The sequence below is a fragment of the Mesoplodon densirostris genome, chromosome 5 (genome assembly GCF_025265405.1).
Source record: "Mesoplodon densirostris isolate mMesDen1 chromosome 5, mMesDen1 primary haplotype, whole genome shotgun sequence".
NCBI classification, from domain to species: Eukaryota; Metazoa; Chordata; class Mammalia; order Artiodactyla; family Ziphiidae; genus Mesoplodon; species Mesoplodon densirostris.
The window spans coordinates 3,081,996-3,097,055 of record NC_082665.1 but is presented as its reverse complement, the minus strand read 5'-3'; positions in this window follow the sequence as shown (position 1 = coordinate 3,097,055).

The window sequence follows — 15,060 nt, the reverse complement described above, 5'->3', positions numbered from 1 at the left end:
GGGTGACGCGTCTGGCAATGTTTCCTCGATGCCCCGGCATCCAAAGCTCAACAGGAAACCCCAGACACTCGAGATGTCTTGGCGGGAGATGGTGTTTGCTGTCATTCTCCTCGCAGGAACGTTGGAGCTGTCAGTGCAACAACAAAAATAAGCATTTTTAGGGTTGCGGTTAAACAAAAGGCCACACATTTATTCTTTATGACTCCATATGTTTGGATTTTAAATAACATTCTTCTGAGTAAATGTAATTTGGGGCTTTTAGCTTCCTAGTTATTCATTAGAGGGACCCTGATTTTTACTTTCGGGAAGTAAGCTCTTAATTTATTTAAATAGTTGTGGGCTGAGATAAATCTATCCATGTGACGGACCTGATTGAAGACCTCTGTCCCAGCTGACACTGTGTCGTGGGTGACATGCTCTCTACATGCCCGAGTCAATCTGTGTGTGGGATGGCTGCGTCAGTTTGCAGGAGCACAGTTAGGACGGGGGGAAGTTGGCTTCTGGTACCTACCTTCCCCCACAGACTCAGTGTATCATTCTGGGTGATACTTTTCAGTGCTTCTATTTTCCCATAAAGTGGAATTATTAACACTTGCATCCTACTGCAGTGAAATAGCATGATGTCTGGGATTTGCTTTAAACTATGTAAGGGGAAAAAAGGATGGGAAATAGATGAAACAAGATTGGCAAAATATTGACAGATGAATGAATAAAGAAGATGTGGTATATATACCACATATATATTTAATGGAATACTACTCAGCCATAAAAAAGAATGAAATAATGCCATTTGCAGCAACATGGATGAACCTAGAGATTATCATACTAAGTGAAGTAAGTCAGAAAAAGAAGGACAAATACCATATGCTATCACTTATACGTGGAATCTAAAAAAATGATACAAGTGAACTTATTTACAAAACAGAAATAGACTCACAGACATAGAAAACAAACTTATGGGGAAAGGGTGGGGAAGGGATAAATTAGGAGGTTGGGATTAACATATACACACACTATATATAAAATAGATAAACAACAAGGACCTGCTGTACAGCACAGGGAACTATATTCAATAACCTGTGATAAACCATAATGGAAAAGAATCTGAAAGAGAATATATATATATATATATATATATATATATATATATATATATATATATATATATATGTATAACTGACTCACTTTGCTGTACACCAGAAACTAACACAACATTGTAAATCAACTATACTTCAGGGAATTCTCTGGTGGTCGGTCCAGTGGTTAACCCTCCATGCTTCCACTACAGGGGCCATGGGTTCGATCCCTGGTTGGGGAACTAAGATCCTGCAAGCTGCATAGAGCGGCCAGAAAAAAAGAAAAGAAAAAAACCTGCAATAAAGAGTTGTTTGTTCGGGGGAAAAAAAAGAAAGTCGTAAAAAAAGATTGGCAAAATGTTGATAATCTTACAGCTGAATGATGAGTCCACACAGGTTCATGATACTCTTCCCTCTACTTTTGTGCATGCCAAAAATTTTGTGAATGTTTCCAAAATGAAAAGGTTAAAAAGATAACAGTAATACCTGCCCCTGTGTACCGCACATGAGCTGTCCTTAGAGCACCTTGCTTCCCTTGGAGAAGGATGCCTCGTAAATACAAGACCGAGTTACTACTCTGTGGCCCTCAAATTATTGCATCACACCTTGAGGTATTGTTGACAAGGAGACAGAAAATAGATTAGACCCTATGGGAAGCATGGCCATGAAAGAGGAAGATAAAACTTTCAAAGCATCGGATGCTACGAGGGAAGAGCTCATCTTCAACTGACAAACTGGAGGGCCATCTGGGCAAATCGTTGACGTGGGAAGTACATTTGCAATACATCAAAAATATGTTTCCTGGTCGCTGACAGTTTATTTCTGGAGTTCCATAAATGTAACATTTCCGATCTTGAAAATGATAAATAATAAATGTTTATTTATAAATCACTGGTTCCCAGAGGCAGATGAGCACACAGAATAAAAACAAGCTGTAGCAGCTGGTTAATTCCCACCAGCCTGACTCACGGTGGGGATTCATGAGCCTGCGGGAGAGGCCAATACATCCAGGAAACCATGCTCATCACAACACCAAGGCTACCAAGCGTGGCCGGCGACACACAGAGCATCAGTGTGCGTGCAGCAGAGGAAGGCACGTCCTTGCAGATCAACAAACCTGCCCCTGCTTGGAAAGATGCATGTTTGAGAAGATGTCATTGGCTTCCTACAAACCCCTGAGCTTTCTGTGATAGGAGACAGATCATCAGCTAAAGATTGGTGCAAAAAAAAAAAAAAACCCTGAAGGGAAAAGAACGCCTCACGGTTCTATCAAGAGCACCCCTCCCAGGTCAGGGTGTGCGTTAGTCTGTGTGAGCTGCCGAACTGGCTGATGCAGGGGGAAGCAGTTTATTCTTCCAGGCCTGGGTGACAGGGACCCACAGCTGTTTTGAGAAATGATAATCGTGGAGAAAGGTGACGTGGCTTTTGCTGAAAATGAGCCAAAAAATGTACCCCCAATTACTCTGTAACTCAAGGCCTCCCTAATTTTTTTTTTTTTGCGGTACGCAGGCCTCTCACTGTCGTGGCCTCTCCTGTTGCGGAGCACAGGCTCCGGACGCGCAGGCTCAGTGGCCATGGCTCACGGGCCCAGCCGCTCTGCAGCATGTAGGATCTTCCCGGATCGGGGCACGAACCCGTGTCCCCTGCACCGGCAGGTGGACTCTCAACCACTGCGCCACCAGGGAAGCCCCCTAATTTTTAAAAACAGCTAACGTGTCTTTGGGAACGCAGGATGGCTGAGGATTGGAACAAGGCAGGAGTGGAAGCTTATCTTAGTTAGCAAACCTTTTGGCCGTGCGATAATAAGATGGTGTAGATAAGCTTATAGCGGAATCAGAATAAGTAAGAAATGCTTTATTAAAGGCTTTGAAAACTTTTACATACAATTGGCAAAAGCTTAGCTAATTTTAAGTGATTCCACCCCATTGTTACAAGCCTTCTGAATCTTTACTAGGGATGCGTTTGTGTTCTTTGTTCACTCTGAAGGCAGTAAAAGAGGTCACCCAGTTAGTTAAGCCGTGAAGAGCACTGGCCGGGATGAGGGCCCGGCCCCAGCTTCATGGCCCTCCGGGGCTGCTGAGAGCCCTCAACTTGTCCAGACATTTTTAACTTCCCATAAAAGGACCCAGGGTTTCCTTCCAGGTCTCTAATTACATGAGCACTTTCTGTTTTCGGGTAACAAATCTATTCTTTAATCTTTCCACTGATCCTGACTAATATTTGCACGTAAGAGAAGTGCATTGATTTGCATGATCTAAAAGTGCATTTACGTAGCACAGGGAGATCAGCTCGGTGCTTTGTGACCACCTAGAGGGGTGGGATAGGGAGGGTGGGAGGGAGACCCAAGAGGGAGGAGATATGGAGATATATGTATATGTATAGCTGATTCACTTTGGTATACAGCAGAAACTAACACACCATTGTAAAGCAATTATACTCCAACAAAGATGTTAAAAACATAAAGTAAAAAAAAATAAAAGTGCATTTAGATAATGTCATACATGGTGATGCAGCCAAACAAGAGGCCACCCAGCCCGATGGGCAGCGAGAGGGTGGCACAGCCCACCACCCAGCCAGGCTTGGTTCTTTCTTTTCTTCTCATTGAAAATATGTTGTAGAAGCAGCAGCTCTGTTCTCTGTCTCAAGAGATGGTAAACATTCATTTCAGCAAGATCAGGAAAAGAGCCAAGAATGAGGGGGTTTTTTCATTTTAATGCTCCTTTCTGTGCTAATTTCGTGCCGTCCCGGGGGCAGGAGGACAGCGTGCCAGCTCCGCCTCTCTCTCCCCTTGGGCCTCCATCATCAGCCTCCCCGATGAGCCAGAGAGACCCCAGGCCCTGCAAAGTCCAATGCAGCCGGCCGGCCGGCGGGCAGGGGTGGGAGAGGGGCCCGCAGCCAGGCCACCATCTCTCTGTCCCACCTCATCCTCTCTATCCACCCACCCCCCACTCCTCCTCAGCCAAGTGGGCAGCCAGAGCCCCTCCAGGCAGGAGGGCACCCTTCCCAAGGACACTGATGGCTGTGGGCAGAGAGGAAGCAGGACTTGAAAGCACGTCTTCTGAGGCTGAGCCTCAGCTGTATCATCCCTGTAGGAAGAACCTGGACCTGAGGCTTCCAGGGTCCTCCCACGGCAGCCTTGCCATCCGCAGTAGGGAAGGGCGAAATGGTGCAGCAAGTAAATGGAGGCTGCCTGTTCTCGTGGCGGCCTCAACGTGCCATTCTAAGGGCCTAACTAGAGACAGAAACAGGGGTCTCCAGAGAATCAGAACCAATAGGATGGAGAGAGAGAGAGAGAGAGAGAGATAGATAGATAGATACAGACACACACATAGAGAGAGACAGACACAGAGACAGAGAGAGATTGATTTTAAGGAAGTGGCTCATGCCACGTGGGTAGTAGCAAGCCTGAAGTCTGCAGGCAGGTTGGCAGCTGGAAATTCTGGTAAACAGTCGGTTGGGAGAATTCCTTCCTCCGCAGGGAAGCTCCGTCTTCTCTCTAAAGGCCTTCAACTGGTCGGATGAGGCCCACCGCATTACGAGGGTGCTCGGCTTTACTCCAAGTCAGCTGATTCAAACGTTAATCACATCTGAAAAATACCTTCACAGCAATATCTAGACGGGTATTTGACCACACAGCTGGGCACCCCAGCACAGCCACGCTGACACAGGAAACTAACCATCCCAGGTGCCGAAGCCCAGGAAATCCTGTCCTGACCCAATGCAGCTGAGTCCATGCCCAGTGCCAGCTGCACACACTGGGTCATCTCACAGCTCTTGCCTCTGTCTTCCTCTGGCCTGAGTGCGTTGTCTCTCTCTTTTAAAAGGAAGCACAATTGGGCTTACCTGGTGGCGTGGTGGTTAAGAATCCGCCTGCCAAAGAAGGGGACACGGGTTCGTGCCCCGGTCTGGGAAGATCCCACATGCCGCAGAGCGGCTGGGCCCATGAGCCATGGCCGCTGAGCCTGTGCTCCGCAATGGGAGAGGCCCGTGTACCGCAAAACAAACAAACAAACAAAAAAAACAACTAACACAACAGTGTAAATCAGCTATACTTCAATTAAAAGATAACTGATATTTAGGGCCTCCCTGGTGGCGCAGTGGTTGAGAGTCCGCCTGCCGATGCAGGGGATACGGGTTCGTGCCCCGGTCTGGGAGGATCCCATATGCCGCGGAGCGGCTGGGCCCGTGAGCCATGGCCGCTGGGCCTGCGTATCCGGAGCCTGTGCTCCGCAACGGGAGAGGCCACAACAGTGAGAGGCCCACATAACGCAAAAAAAAAGGAAAAAAAAAAAAAAAAAAAAAGATAACTGATATTTAAAAAAACCTACTTTTCTAATAATACTAAGACGGTCCTTGCCTTTTCACGGGGACATAATGGTACATATATATATCACCATCTTTATCCATTCGTCTGTTGATGGATACCTAGGTTGTTTTCGTATCTTGGCTATCGTAAATTCTGCTGCTATGAACACTGAGGTGCATCTATCTTTTCAAATTAGTGTTTTTGTATTCCTTGGATAAATACTCAGATATGGAATAGCTGGATCATATATGGTAGTTCTAGTCTTAATTTTTTGAGGAGTCTCCTTACTGTTTTCCATACTGGCTGCTCCAATTTACATCCAGCACAACTGTGATTTTTAATATTGTCTAGTGAAATGGGTCAACATTTGGAATAACTGCACAATTCAGTGAATTAATATTTTCCAAATGACCAAATGGCCATGTTATAAAATCATGTGTGGGTAATAGATCCATCCAAAGTGCCAGAGAGCCCAGTGGGTTTTAGTCTAACAGCAGGAAAGGTACATTGCAGTGCTGCTGGAGTCCACGTTGCAATGAACCTGTAAGGAACATTCACGTGTCAGTTTTGGTGGAGAACCTATATAAACGCTCCTCCATTTTCCTGCTACACATGCCTGCGAGGTCAAATTTTCTTCACAGACATCAACTAAAACAATATATTACAAGAGACTGAACACAGAAGCAGCTATGAGAATCCAGCTGTCTTTTATCAAGCCAGACATTAAAGAGATCTGCAAAAATATGAAACAAATCCCTTGTTCTCACTAATCATTTTTTGAAAATAATGATTTTTCATAGTTATTTATTGTTGAGTAACATGGAATCGGTTTCTTATTGTAAGTTTAAATGAATGAATAAAAATCTTTTAAAAACAATCTTTTAGTCTTAATTTCTAATACTGTATATGTTTTCATGAACCCAAAGCCAGCTGCGAAGTGGGACAGGGCAGGCTCTGACTGGGAGAATTCAGGGTGGTAAAAAGGGACTCATTCCGGGCTTCCTGGTGGTGCAGTGGTTGAGAGTCCGCCTGCCGATGCAGGGGATACGGGTTCGTGCCCCGGTCCGGGAAGATCCCACATGCCGCGGAGAGGTTGGGCCCGTGAGCCATGGCCGCTGAGCCTGCGCGTCCAGAGCCTGTGCTCCGCAACGGGAGAGGCCATAGCAGTGAGAGGCCCGCGTACAGCAAAAAAATAAAAATTAAAAAAAGGGACTCATTCCAATCCCTCTGGGAAATATAAGTCTAAACTTCCTAATTCCTCATTTTTAGGAATTTCTTTATCTTATACATTTAACCTCTTAAGTATTTCATAAGGTAGGAGGGGAGAGAAAGTCAGCTAAAGAAATTGGGAAGCAAAGGAGTCTTACAAATCACTGATACTGCCGCACACCCACGAGGGTATAGACCCAAAAGAACTAAAAGCGGGAACTCAGGTATTTGTACATCCGTGTTCAGAGCAGCATTACTCACACTAGCCAAGGGGTGGAAACAACCCAAGTGTCCACTGAAAGGTGAATGGATGAACAAGATGTGGTCTATCCAGACTATGGAATATTATTCAACCTTAAAAGAGAAGGAAGTCCTGTCGCCTGCTACAACGTGGAGGAACGCTGAGGACATCGTGCTTGGTAAAATAAGCAGGGGCCTTCGAGTCATGTTTAAATCAGATCACTCTTCATAGCAAACAATAAAGAGAAGTTGTATTCTGCTTATTAGTTCCGTTTCTCAGACCAGGAAGTGGATGCACAGCCTGGCTGGATTCTTCGGGCAGAGGTGGGCTTCATCCACCCACCACCCTGGACCCCCGACGCCGGTGGCAGCGATCAGAACAAAGTGAAAGCTCGTGTTGTCATTACTTTTGTAACTTCAACGAGAAACAGATTTTTACATACATGACATCACAGACCATACATCTTGACCGTTACCCAATTTAGAAACTGGCCCGATCACAAAGGAAGCTGAAGCAGCAGCTGGTTTGGGAAAGTCGCTGGTTGCAAGTGAGCAGCTGGGTCACCGTGTCACTTGCAGCTGCGTGGCCCGAGGGGGTCTGTTCTGGTCCTGCTCAAAAAAGTCGCCACCCGGCTCTCCTCGGGAGCAGCCAACTCCAGAACCTGTGGTCCACCTGAGGGGTGGGCAGCCATCATGGTGTGACCCGCAAAGAGACCAGGGAGAGGGGACCGCTGTGAAATAGGAGCTGCGGGACGAAGCTTCGTGCCATCGACACAGCTGCACTGGGGCAGGTGGTTGGAACAAAGTTCTTTCACTGGCAAAGTTGTCCAAAGGCTGTGCAGTCAGGGGAGAGCCAGGAATCGTTGTCCTCTAGCACGGTGTTTCATACTCTTTTTTTTTAACTGGACAATATAGTTTAATGTAGGAAAAATCTACGGAACAATCCGGTATTTCAGTTAAGGCTCTGAGTGCCTGAAAATGATAAAGAGAAAATTGGTTTCACGGCCTAAAAACATGAGATTGCATCAGGGAACGTGTTAATGTAAATAAGACTTAGTTCAAAACCTTGGTTAATAAAAGGTCAGGATAAAACCAAGAGGAAGTTGGCTTTTCACTGTAGCATCTGCTGTTTGTTTGCTTCTTTTGACTGGTGTTTGGTATCCTTGGCTTCATCTCAGGGGAGCATGCCTGGCCAGGAGGCAAGCCTGGGAGACAAGGGCCACTGCAGCGCCCCCGCCCCCAGAAGGCCTCAATCAACATTTTCCTGATGAGCAGATTTTCAGTTAGGGACAGAGAGTCACCCCAAGTAAGCCGAGCCATTCTGGTGCCAGGGCTGGAGCCCACTGGCCAGGAGAGGCCTTGGTTTGGAGGTGTGGTGACCAATCATAAAATGGCCACGGGACCACGCCGACCTATGGGTGGCGAAGGGACCCACACAGCACGCACCTGGTGCGATTTGATGCTGTGACTAGAGCTCAGGCCCTAGTCCACCTCACAATTCTGCCTGGCCAGCTGTGTTTCCAGGGTAGGATTTCCTGGTGTGAGGGTTGCATTGTGTCCCCGCAAAATTCATATGGTGAGTCCTAACCCCCAGGACCTCAGAATGTGACTGTATTTGGAGATACAGGGTCTTTACCAAGTTACAGTGAGGTCACTGGGGTAGGCCCTAATCTAATCTGACTGATACCCTTAAAAAGGGGGGGAAACTGGGCACACAAAGGCACACAGGGAGAACACCACGAAGGCAGAAATCAGGGTGGTACGTCTACAAGCCCAGGGATGCCAAAGCTTGCCAGCAAGCTACCAGAAGCTAGGGGAGAGCCTGGGACAGATTCTCCCTCACAGCCCTCAGAAGGAACCAACCCTGCTGACACCTTGATCTTGGACTTCTGGCCTCCAGACTGAGAGAGAATAACTCTGTTGTTTAAACCACTCAGTCTGTGGCACTTTGTTACGGTCACCCTAGCAAAGTAATACACCTGGTGTAAGGACACCTGGAATAAACAAAAACGTTGGCTGGGTGTCTCCAGTGGGCCACTATGCATTCTTTAGAGCTCACCCTTCTGGGTTATCTGATTCTAGCTTTTCCTTGCCTTTGACCTATCTTACAGTTGTAGAGAACGGGTAACGATGCAAATTATTTTTGTCTATGGACTCTGTGATGGAGGGACAACCCTCACCCCATGGTCCCCAAATCCTCCCACCCAAAGCCAGATTTGCACAATTTGCAAGTTCACGCCAATATTCCTGCCTATATAGATGTCTGTTCTTTGCATTTTCCTTTGAACTGGCTGCAACGTCTTACCAGTTCCCTCACTCAATTAACAAGCTCAGGAAGCTGTCTGCCACCTGCTGATTGCATGTCTGCCCGAGAGTCACAATTCTTTGGTCAACATTATTTTTTAACATTGGCCGTGGCTGCCATTTCCCTGTTGCGTTGTGCTGGGATCCTTGAGGAGGAACTGTCACGGCTAGGGGCAGTGTCTCCCACCCTGATCTTTTAGAGACTTAATTGTTCGAATTGTCCTCTTTAGAAAACCAGGGCTCCGGGGGGTGGTGGTGGGATGAACTGGGAGACTGGGATTGACATGTATACGACTAATATGTATGAAATAGATAACTAATAAGAATCTGCTGTATAAAGTAAATAAATAAATAAAATAAGCTGTGGCAAAAAACTCCCCCAAAAACAAAACAAAAAAAACCCCAAATTGCTGACACAGGTGAAAGTAAACAAATAAAATTATTGTTAATCTTTTTAAAAAAATTTAAAAATAACATAAATAAAAACAAAACCACGAGCCATGAAATAGAGACACACAGAGAGAGAAAGTAGATAGATAGAAAGGTAGGAAAGCACATCTTTCTCCAGCGTCCTAGTGACTGGTCCCGCTCCCTTTCCCTTCAGCCTAGGAGTTCACAGTGGTCTGTTGTTAATTAGTCCCCTGGATACTTAAGTATCTTTTTAAAATAGTACTTTTACTAAACTGCTCCCCCTGGATACTTAAGTATCTTTTTAAAATAGTGCTTTTTTTTTTTTTTTTTTGCGGTACGCGGGCCTCTCACTGTTGTGGCCTCTCCCGTTGCGGAGCACAGGCTCCGGACGCGCAGGCTCAGCGGCCATGGCTCACGGGCCCAGCCACTCCGCGGCATGTGGGATCTTCCTGGACCGGGGCACGAACCCGTGTCCCCTGCATCGGCAGGCGGACTCTCAACCACTGCACCACCAGGGAAGCCCTAAAATAGTACTTTTATTAAATTGCTCTTGAAATCTTCCTGATTGATACAAGTCCCAAATTTGTATCTCTACCTATAACCTCTCTCACAAACTCCAGATTGTTTACAAAACACTCACTCGTTATTCTCAGAAGTCATTTTGAAAATACCTCAAAATCAGCATGCACAAAACTGAACTTTTGAATTTCCCCCAAATACCATCTCTGCCAGAGCCTTCCCCACGTTATTTAATGGCAACTTCATCTGGGAGTTGCTTTAGCCACTCATTATATCTTACGATCCAACAATTCTTAATTAGATGCACACCCCTGAGAAATTCTTGCAGTGTACCCCAGGAGACATGCAAAAGAATATTAATATCATGTCTATAATCCTTGCAAAGAAAGAACAGTCCAAATCTCATTAAGAGTAGATGGGATAAAATGCTGGAGAGGGTGTAGAGAAAAGGGAACCCTCTTGCACTGCCGGTGGGAATGTAAATTTGTACAGCCAGTATGGAGGTTCCTTAAAAAACTAAAAACAGAACTGCCATATGACCCAGCAATCCCACTACTGGGCATATACCCTGAGAAAATCATAATTCAAAAAGAGTCATGTACCACAATGTTCCTTGCAGCACTGTTTACAATAGCCAGGACATGGAAGCAACCTAAGTGTCCATCGACAGATGAATGGATAAAGAAGATGTGGCACATATATACAATGGAATATTACTCAGCCATAAAAGCAAACTAAATTTGAGTTATTTGTAGTGAGGTGGAAGGACCTAAAGTCTGTCATACAGAGTGAAGTAAGTCAGAAAGAGAAAAACAAATACTGTATGCTAACACATATATGTGGAATCTAAAAAAAAAAAAGGTCATGAAGAACCTAAGGGCAGGACAGGAATAAAGACACAGACCTACTACAGAATGGACTTGAGGACACGGGGAGGGAGAAAGGTAAGCTGGGAGAAGTGAGAGAGTGGCATGGACACATATACAATACCAAATGTAAAATAGCTAGTTGGAAGCGGCCGCATAGCACAGGGAGATCAGCTCAGTGCCTTGTGACCACCTAGAGGGGTGGGATAGGGAGGGTGGGAGGGAGATGCAAGAGAGAGGGGATATGGATATATGTATACATATAGCTGATTCACTTTGTTATACAGCAGAAACTAATACAACATTGTAATTATACGCCAATAAAGATGTCAAAAAAAAAAAGAGTAGATTGGATAAACAGTGGTTATACAGATGGAATAGTGTACAGCCCTAAAAACGAGTGAACCTCAGTACTGTGCAGACTCATAAATGGATGTCTCAAACCAAAGATTAGGTTAAAAGAACAAGACTCAATAAAATTCAAATATTGTTTTAAAACAGTGAAAAGTAAAATATATCTATTATTTGAGATTTCAAACCTAGATGGTAAAACTAAAAGGAAGGGCAAAGGAATTACAAAACAAAAAACAGAAGTCAGGATATGTTTATTTCTGGTTAGAGAAAAAGAAAAGCATTTAAGAAAGGGGACGGTGGGTTTGAAAGGTAATGGCATTGTTCTATCTCCCAAGATTGGGAAATAGTATTTATATTCCTTTTATTATTATATAAATGTACGTATATGCTATCTGCTTCCTTGCAGATAGATAATGTTTCATAATAAAAAAGTTACACAATTAAAAAAAACGGGGCTCAGGCATGATGACCCGTGGGCCCTCCAGTCTCGGCCCTGGGCACCCACTGTGTGCTGGGAGCCTTCCACACGCAGCTCATTGCATCCTCTGCAGAATCCCGAGAGATGTACGACAGTCCCCACTGAAGGCAGGGAGCTGGATCTCAGGGAGGTCAAGTGCCCTCATCCACATTCACACGGCAAGTGGCAAAGCCAGACTCCACCCCCAGCACTGCGGACTGCAAGCCCAGGGCTCTTCTGACTACACCACAGTGCTCTCTTTTACACAGAAAAAGAAATACCACTTGGGTGGGCCCTAAGATGGTCCTGGGGGATCCTCTCTTCCTGGTGTTTGTGTCTTCCTGTGACCCCCTCCCCTTGTGTGTGGGCAGGACCTGAGACTTGCTTCTAACCAATAGAATAGTCAAGGGTGATGGGAAGATGCTTCTGGGATTACTTTACATAACAGTGTAACTTCTGTTTGCCTAGCAGACTCTATTCCTTGCTGGCTTGGATGAAGCAAGCTGCTGTTTTCCTCTCTGAACAGGTCTATGTGGCAAGAAACTGAAGGGGCCTCCAGCCAAGAGCCAGCAAGGACCTGAGGCCCTCAGTCCATCTGCCCACAACGATGTGCGCTTGGAAATGGATCCTTCCCCAGTCAAGCCTTCAAATGAGACCCCAGCCGTGACGGCCACTCGTGACAGGCCCTGAGGCAGAGGACCCGCTCAAGACACACCCGGATTCCTGACCCACAGATATTTGAGATAATGTATGTTGTTTTCAGACACTAAGTTTGGGATAATTGTTATGAAGCAATAGATAACCAATACACCATGCCTCGGAAGCACTCGTTCAGGCATTCAACAAATATTTACTTGCCAGGCACTAGTACAGGGGCTCGGTATACATCAGTGAACAAAACAGAGTAAAATTCTTGTTCTCCTGGAGAGTAGATTCTAGTGTTTATGTGTGTGTGTATTGGGGGTGGGAGTGTTGGATGATAGACATAATAAACAAGTTACATGGTTATACAGTTACATCATATGTTACATGTATCTACACAAGTACCACAGAGGAGGAAGCAGGGTGAGGAGGATAGGGAATGGGTTGGGAGTTTGCAATTCTAAACCTCTTCTGAGAAAGTGATGTTGAGAAAGATTTCAGGGAGTGAGGGAGAAAGCCATGCAGATATCTTTGGGAAGAGTGCTTCAAGCACAGGGAATAGGCAGTGCAAAGGCCCTGAGGCTGAATCATGCTTGCAGAGAGCAAGGAGCTGCAAGGTGGCAGACTGGAACAGAGTGGTTGAGGGGAAGGGTGGTGGGAGCTGAGGTCAGAAGTGCAGAGGGGAGAGAGATCCGGGAGACCCTCAGGGGCTCTGCATAGACTTTGTTTTTGCTCTGAATGAGATGGGTAACACTCAGAGGGGTTGAGCACAGCAGTGATGAGGTCTGACATATTTTTAAAAGGATCATCCCCTACTCATCGCTGGTGACTTCCTGCTCACCTATGCAAACTGAAGCAGCTTACACATCAGCCACACTGGCCGCCATAACAAGCCAAGAGACTTGCCCTTATTTTTAGGTGTTTTTCTCACTCGTTTTTCTTACCCAAGCCCCAGATCCCAGCCATCCTCTGAGGATGGCCCAAGCCCTGCCTGCCCCCGTCACCTCCTCCAGCCTTCACCCCGTAATCTCCCCCACACAGTGAAGCTCCCTGCACCCCATCTAGGCTACCACAGGCTTTGTGCACTGGCTCATAAGCTCTGCCAGGCAGGGTCCAAGGCTCGCCTTTCTCCTACATTCTCCCCAACCCGCTCCAGCTTGAGACAGGGCTGCACAGAGCGGGGCTCTGTCAGGCTGGCCGGCGCCTTGGCAGAGTTCTTTCTGCCTTTCCTGTGGGTCCCTCAAAGCGTTCCTCCGCCTCCCTGCCTGTGCCCACCTATTATGCTCGCCCCTCCTGGCCTCACAGCACCTGCTGTCTTCTGGACAGTTCTATAAACAATTATATGAGGCTTTTCATGTCACACACCTAGACGTGGTCCTTGGGAAAATAGTAGCAAATCTTTATAAAAAAGAAATTGGAAGGAAAGTACTCAGAAGAGCTGCTTGTGCACAAACGTTCCTTTTCTGTTAGTAAACCACCCTGGTGCCAATACTAGGGGGCAGGCTGTGGAGGGAGGCAAACGGAAGCAAAGGAAGCCTTGCCCTCCGTGACCCCACTTCTACCTCATTTTGAATTATTTTTCCTAAAGAGGGCCCCCAACTGTGTGAGCCTTAGAGCCGCAAACCTGGAGGGGATCACTTACGGCACTTGCAGCTCTTCCTCTTTTCCGGAGATGGCCCTGTAGAGAAGAGAAAAGAAAGAGCGGGCGGATCGTGGGGGCCACGGGCAGAGGAGACCAGGCGCAGAGGCCAGGCTGGGGCGCAGGGCCTGGGCCTCATCTGCCCGGTAACGTGTACCTGGCTATCAGGGGGCTGACCCCCAGGTCTTCCTGGTCCGAGAACGCTGCTGCCCACACACTTGATGGGAACCAGGTGAAAGCTTCAGCCCTGGGCCAGCACCAGAATGATGCCAGTGAGGCCACGGCTGCTGCACCGCGCCTGTGACCAGTGCAGACGGCTGGGCCCGAGCTTCGTATAATGCTCTGCTGTCCCTGCCTTAAGATTCGTAACACCTTTTGAACAAGGGACGTGCATTTCCATGTTGCACTGGGCCCTGCACATATAGGTAGCCGGTCTGCATCACTGAGATTCTGGGGTCCCCTCCCTCCAGCTTTCCACTGGTCAGTGGCTCACTGGCCTCCCCTGAGCCCAAGCGCTGCTACAACCTACTCTCTGGAAAACAGAGCCGTTCTGCAGGGCCACACAGACTGTCTGTGGCTTCCTGGTGTTGGTGGAACGCTGAAGACTTAGAGGAGGGATGGATGTCCTGACGAGCTGTGCACAACTGAACCCACCCCAGGCACCTTCCAGCCACGTGTTCCCGTCCTGGGTCTGCTTCTTCCCGGAGCAGCGCGGGAGCCCTTCTCTAGACAGCGATCCCACACAGGAGGAAGGTTTCTGCAAAAATGGACAGTCGGCCAAGCCCCGTTCCTCTGCACTAGGGAAGGCCTGCCCTTCCCTTAACGTCTTGGAGCGCACGGCCACCGGCGGGGCCCGCGGGCGCAAGGCAGCACCGCCTTTGAAAGTCCACCTTGAAATACGGACCACACTTTCCGGGTCGCTCTAAGGGAGGCCACTTCACCTGCAGACGGGGCCTTGCGTGGATCACCGGGGGACAGGTGCCTGAGGGCAGAGCGCGAGACCAGAGACGAGCGTGCTGCGGTGGCTGGAACCCGGA